Source organism: Capra hircus, chromosome 10 (assembly GCF_001704415.2).
Source record: "Capra hircus breed San Clemente chromosome 10, ASM170441v1, whole genome shotgun sequence".
Classification (NCBI taxonomy): domain Eukaryota; kingdom Metazoa; phylum Chordata; class Mammalia; order Artiodactyla; family Bovidae; genus Capra; species Capra hircus.
Genome location: NC_030817.1, coordinates 6,745,260 through 6,760,297, shown reverse-complemented (window position 1 = coordinate 6,760,297; position 15,038 = coordinate 6,745,260).

Here is a 15,038-nt window from a genome sequence, read left to right as displayed (position 1 = left end):
GATCGTTTTGACCCAGTTTGTCATATTTGTGGAACAGCACTTACTGGACTGCATCGTGATGCCACTATTTATTTACACACAGAAGTGTGGGCTCTTCTAGGTCAAGGGCTCCAGCTTAGGCAGTTGAGTTTATTTGTCCTCAATATGAACACACTTAAGACTGAGCCATCTTTGATGTCTCTAAAGACTGGGTGAGGTTTATCCCAAAGCTATCATTATGTTACTATAGAGAAAGTTAACATGCTGTAGAAATAATAAAAAGAAAAATGTGAATATTATTTTCTTCTTATATACAATAGATTTTGATGATGAAAGATAACTAAATGACTAGAAAGTGAGTGCTGCTTTAGAGGGTGAAAAGGAACCAAGTGGCTTAATTTTGAACTTGATATTTATACCAGGATAGGATTTTTGAGACATATTTTTCAAAGGTGACTTTAATAGATCATTTTAACTTCTAAGTTATGAGAGTCTCAAATCTGCAATATTGAAACTTTTTTTTATAACTTTAATATAATGTTTATAATGCCTGTGGGTTTATGGTCCTTATGAAGATGCAGCTACAAGAAAGATGACCCTTGACAGATAAGGGACAAAGTAAAGGGAGCTAAACCTCTATATTCCCTATCACACACAAGGCTTTCACTTCATTCTTTAAAACCTTTTCTTTAAGTTCAATGAGGTATCAGAAAGATCTACTTGTGCTTTTATCTTATTTACGATGCTTCATGGAAAAATCAAATTTTCTTTAGTTCTGAAACATCAGAATTACATTTTCAAGTAAAGGAAAGGATTTAAAAGGATATCACTACTTCTTCAAACAAATAATAATATAAATAATTTAAAATTATCACTTATCAAAGTTGCTACATTAAGCAGCCTTTTTCATGTTAAAATGTATCATGGGTCATTGAACATAACGATAATCATAATTTAATACATGTTAAGTAAGAGAATGGATAATGACTAAAAATGAAATTAAATTGACAGTTCCTTGAAACAAATGTGTAATTTAATTTAAAATAAATGTGTAATTATGGTATCATTAAATAAATGTTATGTATTTGTAAAAATAGTGTGTGTGTGCCCTATATACACACAAGCAGACATGTTTAATAGGCATATAATTTTGGAGATTGCTTATAACAATGTTGATTCTGTCTCATCTCAACAATACACTTACTAGGTTAGTTGAAAGTGAGATGCCTAAGAATGTAATACAAAGACATCATTTTGTTCACATGTGGGAATTTGTTGATTACATTTTACTGACCTTTGCCAAATGTGATTACAACACTATGTGGTTCCATTTCACTGAGTTTTGGGTTATGAAAAATTTTTCTGAATTGTATTGCCAATTTACACCAGTCACTGGGAAAAGGTACCCCTGCGTGTGCTGCATTTATATATATATATATAGGAGAATAAAAACTTAAAGGGCAGTGAACAGTCATAGTGCCTTTGCCTGCAGTCCCCGTACTAGGTAAGTCCCAAGGAATAGGAGATTAGGGAGAAGAGACAGAGTTTCAATGAAGTACATGTGGAAAGTATCTTCTCAGTTTTAAAGAAATAAGCACACTTTTAAATTATTCTTATTGTTCTTTAAGGTAAGAAATATATTCCTCCATTTTTTTTATTCTCGAATTCATATTCTCAATTAAAACAAAAATAGGCCTTGGAAATTTAAGTAATTAAAAGACAATAATAAAATCAAATAAGCAAAGAATAGAAAGTTTACGCTACATTTACCATAATAATTGAATCTTCTAGATGCTACAGAATACATAAAAAAATATGTTGTGCAACAGTCTCCATAATCTATTCTTATCCCAGTGCTACATTCCTGCTAATACACGCCGTATCCTGCATTTTGGCTGGACTGCACCAGACTGCAAGCAGTTATCAAAACTGGTGTCCTTATTCCACCTTCACAACGGATGTGCCTGGAACTTTCCTGGTAACTTCCTACTAATATTTTCAACCCCAGATCAAATGACCCCATGGAACAAAGCTCATCCAGGCTTTTATGGGCATCAGTCCTGCCCCTTAGCATACAGTAGCACATGCGTCCTCTGCTATCGCTCCTGTGACATGTAAAAGTCAAAATTATTCACTGTCCTCTTAAACGGCAAGACTGTAAATGTAAATAAATGTTCTATTTACTTTGTAATAGACCTTTTTTTTGTTGCTGTTTATGGGCTAACATGTCTGACTCTCTTCTGGCCCCAATGATTCTGGCCTTCCAGGCCTCTCTGTCCATGGAACTTTCCAGGCAAGAGTACTGGAGTGAGCAGCCATTTCCTTCTTCTGGGGATCTTCCCGACTGACCCAGCGATCAGACCTGCATCTCCTGTGTCTCCTGCATTGGCGTTACCACTGAGCTTCTTGGGAAGCAACAGACTCTTCAGAAGCCTCATTAGGCGACATGTTTGATACCAAATTTAACCATTTAAATTTTAACAGTGTAGAAACTTTCTAACTCTAGTCTAATACAAAGCCATATTTTTAAAAGGAAAGGTATCTTTAAATCTACATACAAGTGACATAAGCAGATTATCACAGTGTGCTCTACAAGATCATTTTAATGTAGTGGAATTTATATTTATCTCTCTAATGTAAAGCGCTAGCTTCACTCAGCCTATAAAATCCCTGAGAATATAGTTCATATCATGGAACTCTGGGACTCAACAAACCAACTTCAGTGACCAACAAAAATAAACATGAATACATGCTTGATTATTTCCATGTTAACAAACGTCAACTGGCATATATTCCCTAATTATTATGTAACATAAATAATTGTATGATTTTTTTCTCTTTTTCTTATGCCTTAATGTTGTCTTGACTGTGGGGATCACAATAAACTGTGGAAAATTCTGAAAGAGATGGGAATACCAGACCACCTGACCTGCCCCTTGAGAACCCTATATGCAGGTCAGGAAGCAACAGTTAGAACTGGACATGGAACAACAGACTGGTTCCAAATAGAAAAAGGAGTATGTCAAGGCTGTATAGTGTCACCCTGCTTATTTAACTTCTATGCAGAGTATATCATGAGAAATTCTGGGCTGGAAGAAGCATAAACTGGAATCAAAATTGCCAGGAAAAATATCAATCACCTCAGATATGCAGATGACCCCACCCTTATGGAAGAAAGTGAAGAAGAACTAAAAAGCCTCTTGATGAAAGTAAAAGAGGAGAGTGAAAATGCTGGCTTAAAGCTCAACATTCAGAAAACTAAGATCATGGCATCGGGTCCCATCACTTCATGGGAAATAGATGGGGAAACAGTGGAAACAGTGTCAGCCTTTATTTTGGGGGGCTCCAAAATCACTGCAGATGGTGACTTGCAGCCATGAAATTAAAAGACGCTTATTCCTTGGAAGCAAAGTTATGACCAACCTAGATAGTATATTGAAAAGCAGAGACATTACTTTGCCAAAAAAGGTCCGTCTAGTCAAGGCTATGGTTTTTCCAGTAGTCATGTGTAGATGTGAGAGTTACACTGTGAAGAAACCTGAGCACTGAAGAATTGATGTTTTTGAACTGTGGTGTTGGAGAAGACTCTTGAGAGTCCCTTGGACTGCAAGGAGATCCAACCAGTCCATTCTAAAGGAGATCAGTCCTGGGTGTTCTTTGGAAGGAATGATGCTGAAGGTGAAACTCCAATACTTTGGCCACCTCATGCAAAGAATTGACTCATTGGAAAAGACTCTGATTCTGGGAGGGATTGGGGGCAAAAGGAGAAGGGGACAACAGAGGATAAGATGTCTGGATGGCATCACCGACTCAATGGACATGAGTTTGGGTGAACTCCGGGAGTTGGTGATAGACAGGGAGGCCTGGCGTGCTGCAATTCATGGGGTCGCAAAGAGTCGGACATGACTGAGCGACTGAACTGAACTGAACTAATGTTCTCTAGTTTGGTAAATTGTCACACAGTACTTATTTCTTTTGTCTAAATTCCCTTCCTAGCCATTTTGCTGAGAATATTTTCCATACCTTTGAAGATTCAGCTTACCCCTTCCCAAGTAAACTCGCTCACACCATTTCCATCCCTCTACCTCAAGCTAAGTTAAATACTTCCAACTCTATGTTTCCACCCAACTTAATAAACAATAATGCAATATGTACAGCTCCCTGAATTATCACTGGTATCTCAAAATATGATACCTGTACTTGAAAAGGGCCACACAATCTTCATGTGTCTATCCTCACATTTTCTGATAGAGCTCTGCACGTAGTAAAGTGAAAGTGAAAGCCACTCAGTCGTGTCCAGCTCTCTGCGACCCCATAGATTATGCAGTCCATGGGATTCTCCAGGCCAGGATACTGGAGGGGGCAGCCTTTCCCTTCTCCAGGGGATCTTCCCGACCCAGGGATTGAACCCAGGTCTCCCGCAGTGGAGGCGGATTCTTTACCAGCTGAGCCACCAGGGAAGCCCAAGAACACTGGAGTAGGTAGCCGTTCCCTTCTCCAAGGGGTCTTCCCAACCCAGGGACTGAACAAAGGTCTCCCACATTGGAGGCAGAGACACCAGGGAAGTCCATAGTGGATTTTCAATAAAATATTTTGCACATAGTAGATTTCCAATAAAAGTGGATTTAATGAACTAACGAGTGAATGAATGGTGTTAAAGACAAGCACACACACCAAGTCATTGTGCTGTGGCCCTTTCTGTGGCATGAGTGTGCAAGCAGAAAACTGTGAGCAAGATCAAATGTATAAACGCTGTTTCCAAAATTACTGTTTGATCACGGCATGCTGCCTGACTCTTAAGCATAAGCTGAAGTCCACTGAACACTGTAGGAACTCAAAAGATAATAAAAAAGGATGAAAAGGCTATTTTACTAAATTGACTACTTATGCTAAACCTTGATCTTTTTCAGAAAAACACACTCACATCAAAGTAAATACCACTGACATAATTAAAATTCAAAGATCAAAATATATTCAGTTATTATACCATACGTTATTAGGATACAAATACCCTTGCTTGCATGATGTGCTATACAAACTGGGAAGAGAGCTCATATTTGCATATCAATGTGTAAGTCACCAAAAGGAACAGTTATAGAAAGGTATCTTTACCTACCATAAGAGGAAAAAAGGAAATTCTTTGAAGCCATATTGTTTGATTAGAAGTCAAGAAATAGTTGAATAAAAATGCAATGCAATGCAATTTCCTCTCAAATACACTTACTATAAAAGAGAAGCCTTTATTTATTTTTTTAAAGTTTAATTTTAATTTAAAAAAAATTTTTTTAACTTTATTTTACTTTACAAAATGTGGCCCAATTGCTACCTTATCTTTAACCAACTTGTAACATAGGTCATAACAGAAATTAAAATAAATTCTTTAGTATTGGCTTAAGTGTGAGGTCTCAAATACATAGTCAGCAAACTATGAGGCTTACAGAAATACATATATCTGCTCTGTTAACATCAAGCAGTTTTAAAGAGCCCTGAAATTAGTCAGATGACAATACAAGTGGTCAAGCACCTACTGCCTGGTAATGTGTGGTTACATCTACTCCCTGACATAAATCCGAATTTGTGACCACTCACTTAAATGCTACTTTTGTTTCTTTCTCTTTTTTTTTTTTTTTTGAACAGTGCTCAAAGGACTTCACTAGTGGTCCAGGGGCTAAGACTTCATGCTCCCAATACAGGTGGCCCAGGTAGCATCCTTGTCAGGGAAATGGATCCCTTAATCCTCAACTAAGAAATTGCATGCCACAACTAAAGACCCCACATACTGCTGTGACCATTGAAGATCCTGTGCACCACAAGCAAGACCTGGTGCAGCCAAACAAATATTAAAAAAAAAAAAAAAAAACAACTGTGATCAAAGAAGAGACCTGTTTCATCTTTTCTGTTTCTTCTTCTTCCTCTGCTGGACTCTTAAATGTTGCAATTGTGCTCAACAGTCCTGGAGGCTCTTTTCTTCTCCCTTTATACTTCATACGTTTAAGTGTCCTTTCAAAGCCAATGACCACAAATGGATTTCTCAGTTTAAGACCTCTCTTTAGATCTCAAAACTATCATACCCTACTTCATTCTTATACACCTTTCGAAAACCTTTTATGTATTTGGAATGTCAGTCAGTTCAGTTCAGTTCAGTTCAGTCGCTCAGTCATGTTTGACTCTTTGCCACCCCATGAACTGCAGCACACCAGGCCTCCCTATCTATCACCAACTCCTGGAATTCACCCAAACTCATGTCCATTGAGTTGGTGATACCATCCAACCATCTCATCCTCTGTTGTCCCCTTCTCCTCCTGCCCCCAATCCCTCCCAGCATCAGAGTCTTTTCCAATGAGTCAACTCTTCGTATGAGGTGGCCAAAATATTGGAGTTTCAGCCTCAGCATCAGTCCTTCCAATGAACACCCAGGACTGGTCTCCTTTAGAATGGACTGGTTGGATCTCCTTGCAGTCCAAGGACTCTCAAGAGTCTTCTCCAAAACCACAGTTCAAAAGCATCAATTCTTTGGCGCTCAGCCTTCTTCACAGTCCAAGTCTCACATCTATACATGACCACTGGAAAAACCATAGCCCTGACTAGATGAACCTTTGTTGACAAAGTAATGTCTCTGCTTTTGAAAATGCTATCTAGGTTGGTCATAACTTTCCTTCCAAGGAGTAAGTGTCTTTTAATTCCATGGCTGCAATCACCATTTGCAGTGATTTTGGAGCTCAAAAAAAAAAAGTCTGACACTGTTTCCCCACCTATTTCCCATAAAGTGATAGGACTAGATGCCATGATCTTAGTTTTCTGAATGTTGAGCTTTAAGCCAACATTTTCACTCTCCTCTTTCACTTTCATCAAGAGGCTTTTTAGTTCTTCTTCACTTTCTGCCATAAGGGTGGTGTCATCTGCATATCTGAGGTTATTGATATTTCTCCCGGCAGTCTTGATTCCAGCTTATGCTTCTTCCAGCCCAGAGTTTCTCATGATGTACTCTGCATAGAACTTAAATAAGCAGGGTGACAATATACAGCATTAATGTAGTCCTTTTCCTATTCGGAACCAGTCTGTTGTTCCATGTCCGGTTCTAACTGTTGTTTCCTGACCTGCATATAGGGTTCTCAAGGGGCAGGTCAGGTGGTCTGGTATGCCCATCTCTTTCAGAATTTTCCACAGATTTTTGTGAACCACACAGTCAAAGACTTTGGCATAGTCTATAAAGTAAAAATAGATGTTTTTCTGGAACTCTCTTGCTTTTTCGATGAGCCAGCGGATGTTGGCAATTTGATCTCTGGTTCCTCTGCCTTTTCTAAAACCAGCTTGAACATCTGGAAGTTCACAATTCATGTATTGGTGAAGCCTGGCTTGGGGAATTTTGAGCATTACTTTACTAGCATGTGAGATGGGTGCAATTGTGCGATAGTTTGAGCATTCTTTGGCATTGCCTTTCTTTGGGATTGGAATGAAAACTGACCTTTTCCAGTCCTGTGGCCACTGCTGAGTTTTCCAAATTTGCTGGCATATTGAGTGCATATTACAGAGAGTAAATTGCTTCAAATTATTTAAATTTAATAATTTAAATATCAATCTCAAATTTAAAAAATACATATGTATGTGTGTGTGTGTGTGTGTGTTTATCTTCACAAAAGTTCCTAAATTAGTGTCTAGACTTAGCCAAGCTGGATTGTGAAATTAACCACAATAGTTTCCATCCCTAGCACCCGTCTTCTAGGCAATTGGTAAACCAACCAGCTAGTTACTTTACTTTCAATCTCCTGGCCTGTAGACCAACTTCTGCAGTGCTGTCAAAATTATCCTTTTTAAAACACAGATTGGGTCACGTCACTCTTTCCTGTTTTATATATCAAAGTGGTTTTCAGCTGAGGTACAAAGATGTGAAGCCATTACAGGCACTTCTAGTCTGGTTCCACCAACCTTATCAACTTTTCTCCCTTGGAATCCACTCTTAACTCTATTAACCCTCTCTCAGATCTTAGAATGCTCTATACTCCTTCCTTCCTCAAGGCCTTCATATGCACCTCTTTTTCTTAGAATGTTCCTCCCTCAACACTTTAGCTGATGAATTCTTTGTCCTCCAGAAGTTGTTCAAATGTGACTTCTCCAGCCAAAAGGCTATCCTTTATATCTTTCATTATAGCATGCATGCCCCTTGCCAGCATTATCACAGCCTTTCAGAATTACATCCTTCACTAATAGAATTTCTTGAGGTCCACCACCACACAAACAGGCCTCTGTGTGCCAAGACCTTCCCCCACTGCTACAACACAGTTAATTCCATGTGAAAAAAAAAAAAAAAACTTTCTGTATTTGGTTCATTGTGATATACTTGGTATTTGGCACCATATCCTGCATGTAACAAACACTCAAAAAAAGCCATTGAATAAATCAGCAGGTAACTAAGAGAATGAATGAATAGATATCATCGTCTTATGTAGTTAAAATCCTTGGGCAAAAATAAATGTTTTATAGGAAGCTAGTTATCCATTTTACATAGGAGAATTCTGGAAAATACTATAATAACCATTTCTTTCCATAATGTACTACACTTGCATCAGTATGTTCCGTCTGTCTCATACCCTCCTTTTACCAGATAAGAAACTGATGTGAAAAGACTGTCCCCTGTCCAAAGCGATAGAAGGAATTCAAATAAAAAACAACAAAATCACTGAACACAATGTTAACAGTCAACAAACAACACAGAAAGCAACCTGAAAATGGTTAATATTTATTTTAAATGATAAAGCTCTAGCTAAGATATGGCCAAGTATGTCAGTAGAATATAACTGAATTCCGGAGGGTGAAAGTCCTGAGCAGTGTATTTCTGCATGCCCTATCCTTCAGATAACCTTAGGCTCACCAATATGTGGCCACGTTCAAATAAAGCCTATTATGTGGCATAGAAATAGGAAAGAAACACTTCTCATTTCTATTTTAGTATAAGCTTTAACAACTTTACCAACTGGGCTAGCAGGGAAGCCTAAGGCTTCCTGGAGGCAATCCACTCCAGTATTCTTGCCTGGAGAATCCCACGGACAGAGAAGCCTAGTCCAAGGGGTCGCAAAGAGTCGGACACTACTGAGCGACTTCACCTTCACCTTTAACAACTCAAGTAAAACTTAAAAGCATATCAATACATATTTTCCCTTGTTCATCCTGAAGTTACATGTTTATTAAGCAAAAAGATTCTTTACCTATGTTTTCTCCACACTTGTTTGTTCATGTCAATCAGGTTATATAGACTTTGACAAAATTTTCCCTCAATTCTAAACGGAATGGGTTCGAAGTTTATGAATAAATTTTATCAGGGCTCAGATTCCACTCGGGGAGACAAAAATAGGCTTTTTGACTTAGTTTGGAGCAATTACTTGCCAATGTTTATCTCAACCCATCTCTAACAGTTTAGTTAAAAGTACAGTTTTAAAACGTATAGTATATTTTATTACATCTCAAGATTGGAAGGAACAATAGTCTCAATAACAAACACAGATATTTCCAAACTAGGAATCGTTTGCTCTTTTTTGTGTTTACAAATGCTTTGTTGGCTAATGTTGACCTTCTTATTGTAAACATTCCTGAATAATGCAGTGGCAAGATCTTATTTGAGCTGTTTATCTCTGTTAAACTTTGCGTTTTTCTCCTCGTCCATTACAACCAAAAGTCAACTTTTTTGTACTCCCTTGCCTCAGAGCTATAAGGAAAATAGCAGAAACTACTTATAGACATTTTTTTTTCTTTGTAAATACCTGATTTCACTGAAAAGAGTAATCACTGTCTCAGGAGAAGAGGTAACAAGAGAAAATCCTTTTGGAAACTGGAGACGAAGAGAGCAATTTCCTTCTGGTGTAGGAAGAGTATAAGGTGCCCAGTGGTCTGAACTGTATTTTACAAAGTCACGAGACCTCTGGTTGCAGGGAGCCTCAAACTCTGGCTGAGGCTCCAAGGCCTCAGAGAAATTCTTTCTGGTGCCCACAGGGAGACTAAACCTAGTCCTAGAGCTTATAGCCTGGTTAACATATCACCAAGAATGGCACATAAATTTCAAAACTCAAAAACAGAAAATATGAGCTGAAATATTCCCACTACAGATGTTATGTTGTGAAGTTAAAGACAGCTGCTTTAATTAATAGACGGTGGTTTAAAATCTTAAAGCAAACAATGCCACAGATCTTGGCTGTGATGTGAAGTGAAAGTCGCTCAGTCGTGTCCGACTCTTTGAGACCCAATAGACTCTACAGTCCATGGGATTCTCCAGGCTGGAATACTGGAGTGGGTCGCCTTTCCCTTTTCCAGGAGATCTTCCCAACCCAGGGATTGAACCCAGGTCTCCAGCATTGGAGGAGGATTCTTTACCAGCTGAGCCACAAGGAAAGCTGAAAAAAACTGGAATGAGTTGCCTATCCCTTCTGCAGGGGATCTTCCTGACCCAAGAATCGAACTGGGGTCTCCTGCACTGCAGGTGGATTCTTTACCAACTGAACTATCAGGGAAGCTCCACAGATCTTGGCTCTCTAACCACAGTGGCATTAAAACCCAGATTGTACCTAAATAATCCTATATTGGACTTCCCTCATAGCTTAGTCAGTAAAGATTCTGCCTGCAATGCAGAAGACCTGTGTTTGACTCCTGGGTCAGGAAGATCCCCTGGAGAAGGAAATGGCAAAGCACTCCAGGATTCTCGCCTGGAGACTCTCATGAAGAGAGGAGCCTGGCAGGCTACCGTCCACAAGATCCCAAGAGTCAGATACAACTTAGTGACTAAACCAGGAAACCATGAAACATCCTATATTGGAATAGAGAAGTTTGTATATATATGTTTGTATATATGTGTTATATATATGTTATTGGAGAGTTTGTATACATGTTGTATATATCCTGGCCAGATTAGAGATTACACATCTACAGAATAACCAGTCTAGAGAATTAATTTTTACTACCTCTATTGATCAAAATAAATGAAATCACCTGACCTTGAATCCATGTGACCCACAGACAGAAGACATTACAAAATTAAGTTTACTTGCGAACATGACAAATAGGTCAAATGTGACCCAAATATGATCTGCATGTCTATTTTTTCTGTGTTTTGGTTAGGGAAAATGATAAATCTTAAATTAATGATACTAAGTGAAATAGCCCTTAAGTCCCTGAACACTTTTCTTTAAGGAATATATACTTCTAGACGGATTTTATTTGGACAGATTTTTTTTTTTTTTGGCAAGTTCATGGTAAGCACGAATACACACTGAAAAATGAATTAATAATATTGGTAGTAAATGATCATCATAAAATATACAAATGCTTTGGAAATAGAGAAATTATGAAAGCATTTCTTCATTCCTCTTAGAGAAAAGCGCTACTGAGTTAATGTTCTTTCCAGTTATTTCCAAACTTCCACATAAACATACAGATGTTTATGTAAACATATCTAAATGAGTTCTCACTACAGATTTTCTATAACTTGTTGAATTGTATCCCCCACAAGATAAACTGAAATCCTAAATTCCAGTACATATGAATGTCACCTGACAAAGAAATAGGGTCTTTGCAGATGTAATCAAGTTAAAATGAGGTCATCAGGGTGGGCATTAATTCAATGCTAGTGGTAAAGAAACAACAGAGAAGGCAATGGCAACCCACTCCAGTACTCTTGCCTGGAAAATCCCATGGACGGAGGAGCCTGGTAGGCTGCAGTCCATAGGGTCGCTAAGGGTCGGGCACGACTGAGCGACTTCACAGTGGTAAAGAAACAGAGCTACAGAGACACACAAAGAGAATGCCAAGTGATTAAAGAGGCAGAGACTGGAGTGATACCTACAAGACAAAGATTGCTGGCGCTACCTAAGCAGGCGGAGGCAAGGAAGAATTCCCCTAAAGGTGGTAAGGGAGCCTGGTCCTGACTACATATTGATTTTGGAGACCTCAGAACTGTGAAAAAATAAAATATCTGTTCTCTTAAGCCACCTCATTGCGTAGATTTGTTGTGGTAATCCTGGAAAGCTAATGTCCTTGTTTTTTCACTAATAGCAAGTTTTAGACATAATTTCCAGTTTCCATAATAGTGTATATAGTTATTCTCTATTTATTGTGTAATTACAATCACTGTAATGCATTTTAACACAGCCTTTTGCTCAAAGTTAGTGACTGGCAAGCACTTCTTAAGGTTTCTTTGGGACACATTTCATGGTTTAAAGAAAGCATGCTTTGCTCACGGTGAAAGTACTTGAATATAAAATGCTGCAAACATAAATCAAAATTCCCAAGACGCATACAGGTACACAGACACACAGAGAGAATGCCAAAGATAGACAAAATGTCCTCCTAAACACTTATTTCAATAATGGTGTGAACTTATAGCACTTGGATTTCTTTTCACCCTGAAATTTAAAATACTGCATTAGATCAGCCTATCACTAGGAAGTTATTTATGGACAGATATAATTCTTTTCCTTTCACTTTGCCTCCCTCTCTTTCCTTCTTTCATTCCTTATATTTTTTCATTAAAGTGTAATATACAGGTCATAAGGGTACCACTGAAAAAATTTCTATGAACAAACACAGCCATATAATAAGAACATAGATCAAGAAAAGGTATCTTATCAGCACTCCAGGAACCACTGTCTTGTTTCCCTTTAGTTATTGCCTCCATCAGTCCCAATTTGGGATTTTATCTGTTGTTAATCAAAAATTGGAGAAGGAAATGGCAACCCACTCCAGTATTCTGGAAAATCCCACTGACAGAGGAAGCTGGTAGGCTTGTGACATGGGGTCACAAAGGTAGGACAGGATTAGCAAATAAATCACCAACCAACCAAAAATTCCATGGTAATCAAGTCTCACCATAACCTCAGTATTCCTAAGTGTTCCAGCTTCTAATTCACCAACCCTACTGGGTCCTGCTTAATTTTCCAACTCATTTTCTTCCTTTGTCACCTCCTACTCTTCACTCTAGCCACACAAAATCACCACAACCTCAGGAACCCATCTTGCCCAGCGTTCTCATGAATCACCATCACTCTTGTTATTCTTTTCATTTCAAAACACCTTTTTGATGCTCAGTTCACCTTCATCCCATTCTGTCTTTTCCGTCTCACCAGATGGTATAGATCTTTAAACATCGCCTCCCCCCTACCTTATTCTATTCCTTCCCCATGATTTTCTTGGGGGCCCCTTCTAAGTTCTTGAGCCTACCTTATCAGTGTTGTAACACTCACCACACTTGAAGAAAATTGCCTGGTTCCTTCTGCTGACAGCTAACACTCTCAAAGGACTATCAGAATAACCTGTTGATCGAACAAAGCCAAGGTTACCTAGCACATTGTGGTAGGGGAGAACAACAAAATTTACCTACTGTGCTTTGCTTACCTGAGTTTCAGAATGTTGGGGGTCCAGAGTAGATATGTATTTCATTTTGGAATCTGCGCACAAGTAGTTAAAGGAGGAATGGATCAGCACTGGAGAGAGTTTGGGATATAATCCTTTAAGATTGGTGGACGCAGAGAGAGGAGAACCTACTCCCGAGTTTTAAAAAGGAGATCCTTGTTTATTAAGTGCTCTTTTTGCCCAGATGAGCAACCCTCAATCCTGAAATCGCAGGCTTATCACTCAAAAGAGTTATCTCCATCAAACAAAGGGTTTCAGGAATTTCTTGAAGCAAAGAGTAAAGTCTTATTTTGCTCTGCTTCCTTGGTGGCTCAGCTGGTAAAGGATCTGCCTGCAATATAGAAGGCCTGGGTTTGATCCCTGGGTCGGGAAGATAGCCTGAAGATGGGAAAGGCTACCCACTACAGGATTCTAGACTGGAGAATTCCACAAACTATGTATAGTCCATGGGATTGCAAAGAGTCAGACATGACTGAGTAATTTTCATTTTGTTTCACTTTCTTCAACAGCAAGACGTTTGGGGGAACGTCTCTGGTGCTCCAGTGGTTAAGAATCCACCTGCCGATGCAGGAGACCTGGGTTCGATCCTTGCGTTGGGAAGATCCCCTGGAGAAGGGAAAGGCTACCCACTGCAGTATTCTGGCCTGGAGAATTCCATGGACTGTATTGTCCCTGGGGTCACAAAGAGTCGGACACAAATGAGGACTTTCACTTTCATGAGCGTTTATCTAACTAATCCTGCCCGTGCAGCTGATCAGGTGCCCTGGCAGTGCTGTCCCTCCAGGAACTGTGTGGACCCTCCCATGCTCTGGTCGCAAAGGCAGATGTCGCCTCCTCAGTGCCTCGGGCACCGCACGTGCAGCGCTGTGGGTTCTCTGCTTTTCCCTAAGGTTCTGAATTCTGCGTTGTGTCTCTCTTCTTGCGAGGTTTCCTGCATCCTCCTTTTCCCATGAAATGGCACCCCACTCCAGTACTCTTGCCTAGAAAGTCCCATGGACAGAGGAGCCTGGTAGGCTGCAGTCCATGGGGTCGCTAAGAGTCGGACACGACTGAAGTGACTTAGCAGCAACAGCAGCCTTTTTCTCTTCCCGTCGCAGCACGCGGTTTGTGGTAGCAGGAACCGATGGATGCACTTTGGTTTGACTCTAAGCAGATAACATGTTGTTATTTCAGTGTCTTTCAACCCAGTGCTGGAAAGTGTGGGCACCACACCATAGCACTTCGTGCCCTGAACTGTTGTCAGTCTGCTTGTTGTTGTTAATCACGCAGTCGCGTGGGACTCTTTGAGATGCCGTGGACGGTAACCCACTAGGCTCTTCTGTCCATGGGATTCTCCAAGCAAGAATCCTGGCGTGGGTTGCCATGTCCCTCTCCAGGAGATCTTTCTGACCCAGGGATCAAACCCGGGTCTCCCCCTTCACTGATACCTTCCTCTGAACTCCAGTATTGCTTTATGTCTCCACTAGTCAGCTGTCATCTGTTTTCTAACAATGTGTGTACACATTCTACCCTGTCGGCAGTGGTGGTGGTGGAGTCACTCAGTTGTGTCTGACTCTGTGACCGCATGGACTGCAGCCCGCCAGGCGCCTCTGTCCATGGGATTCTCCAGGCAAGAATACTGCAGTGGGTTGTCATGCCCTCCTCCAGGGGAATCTTCCCAACCCAGG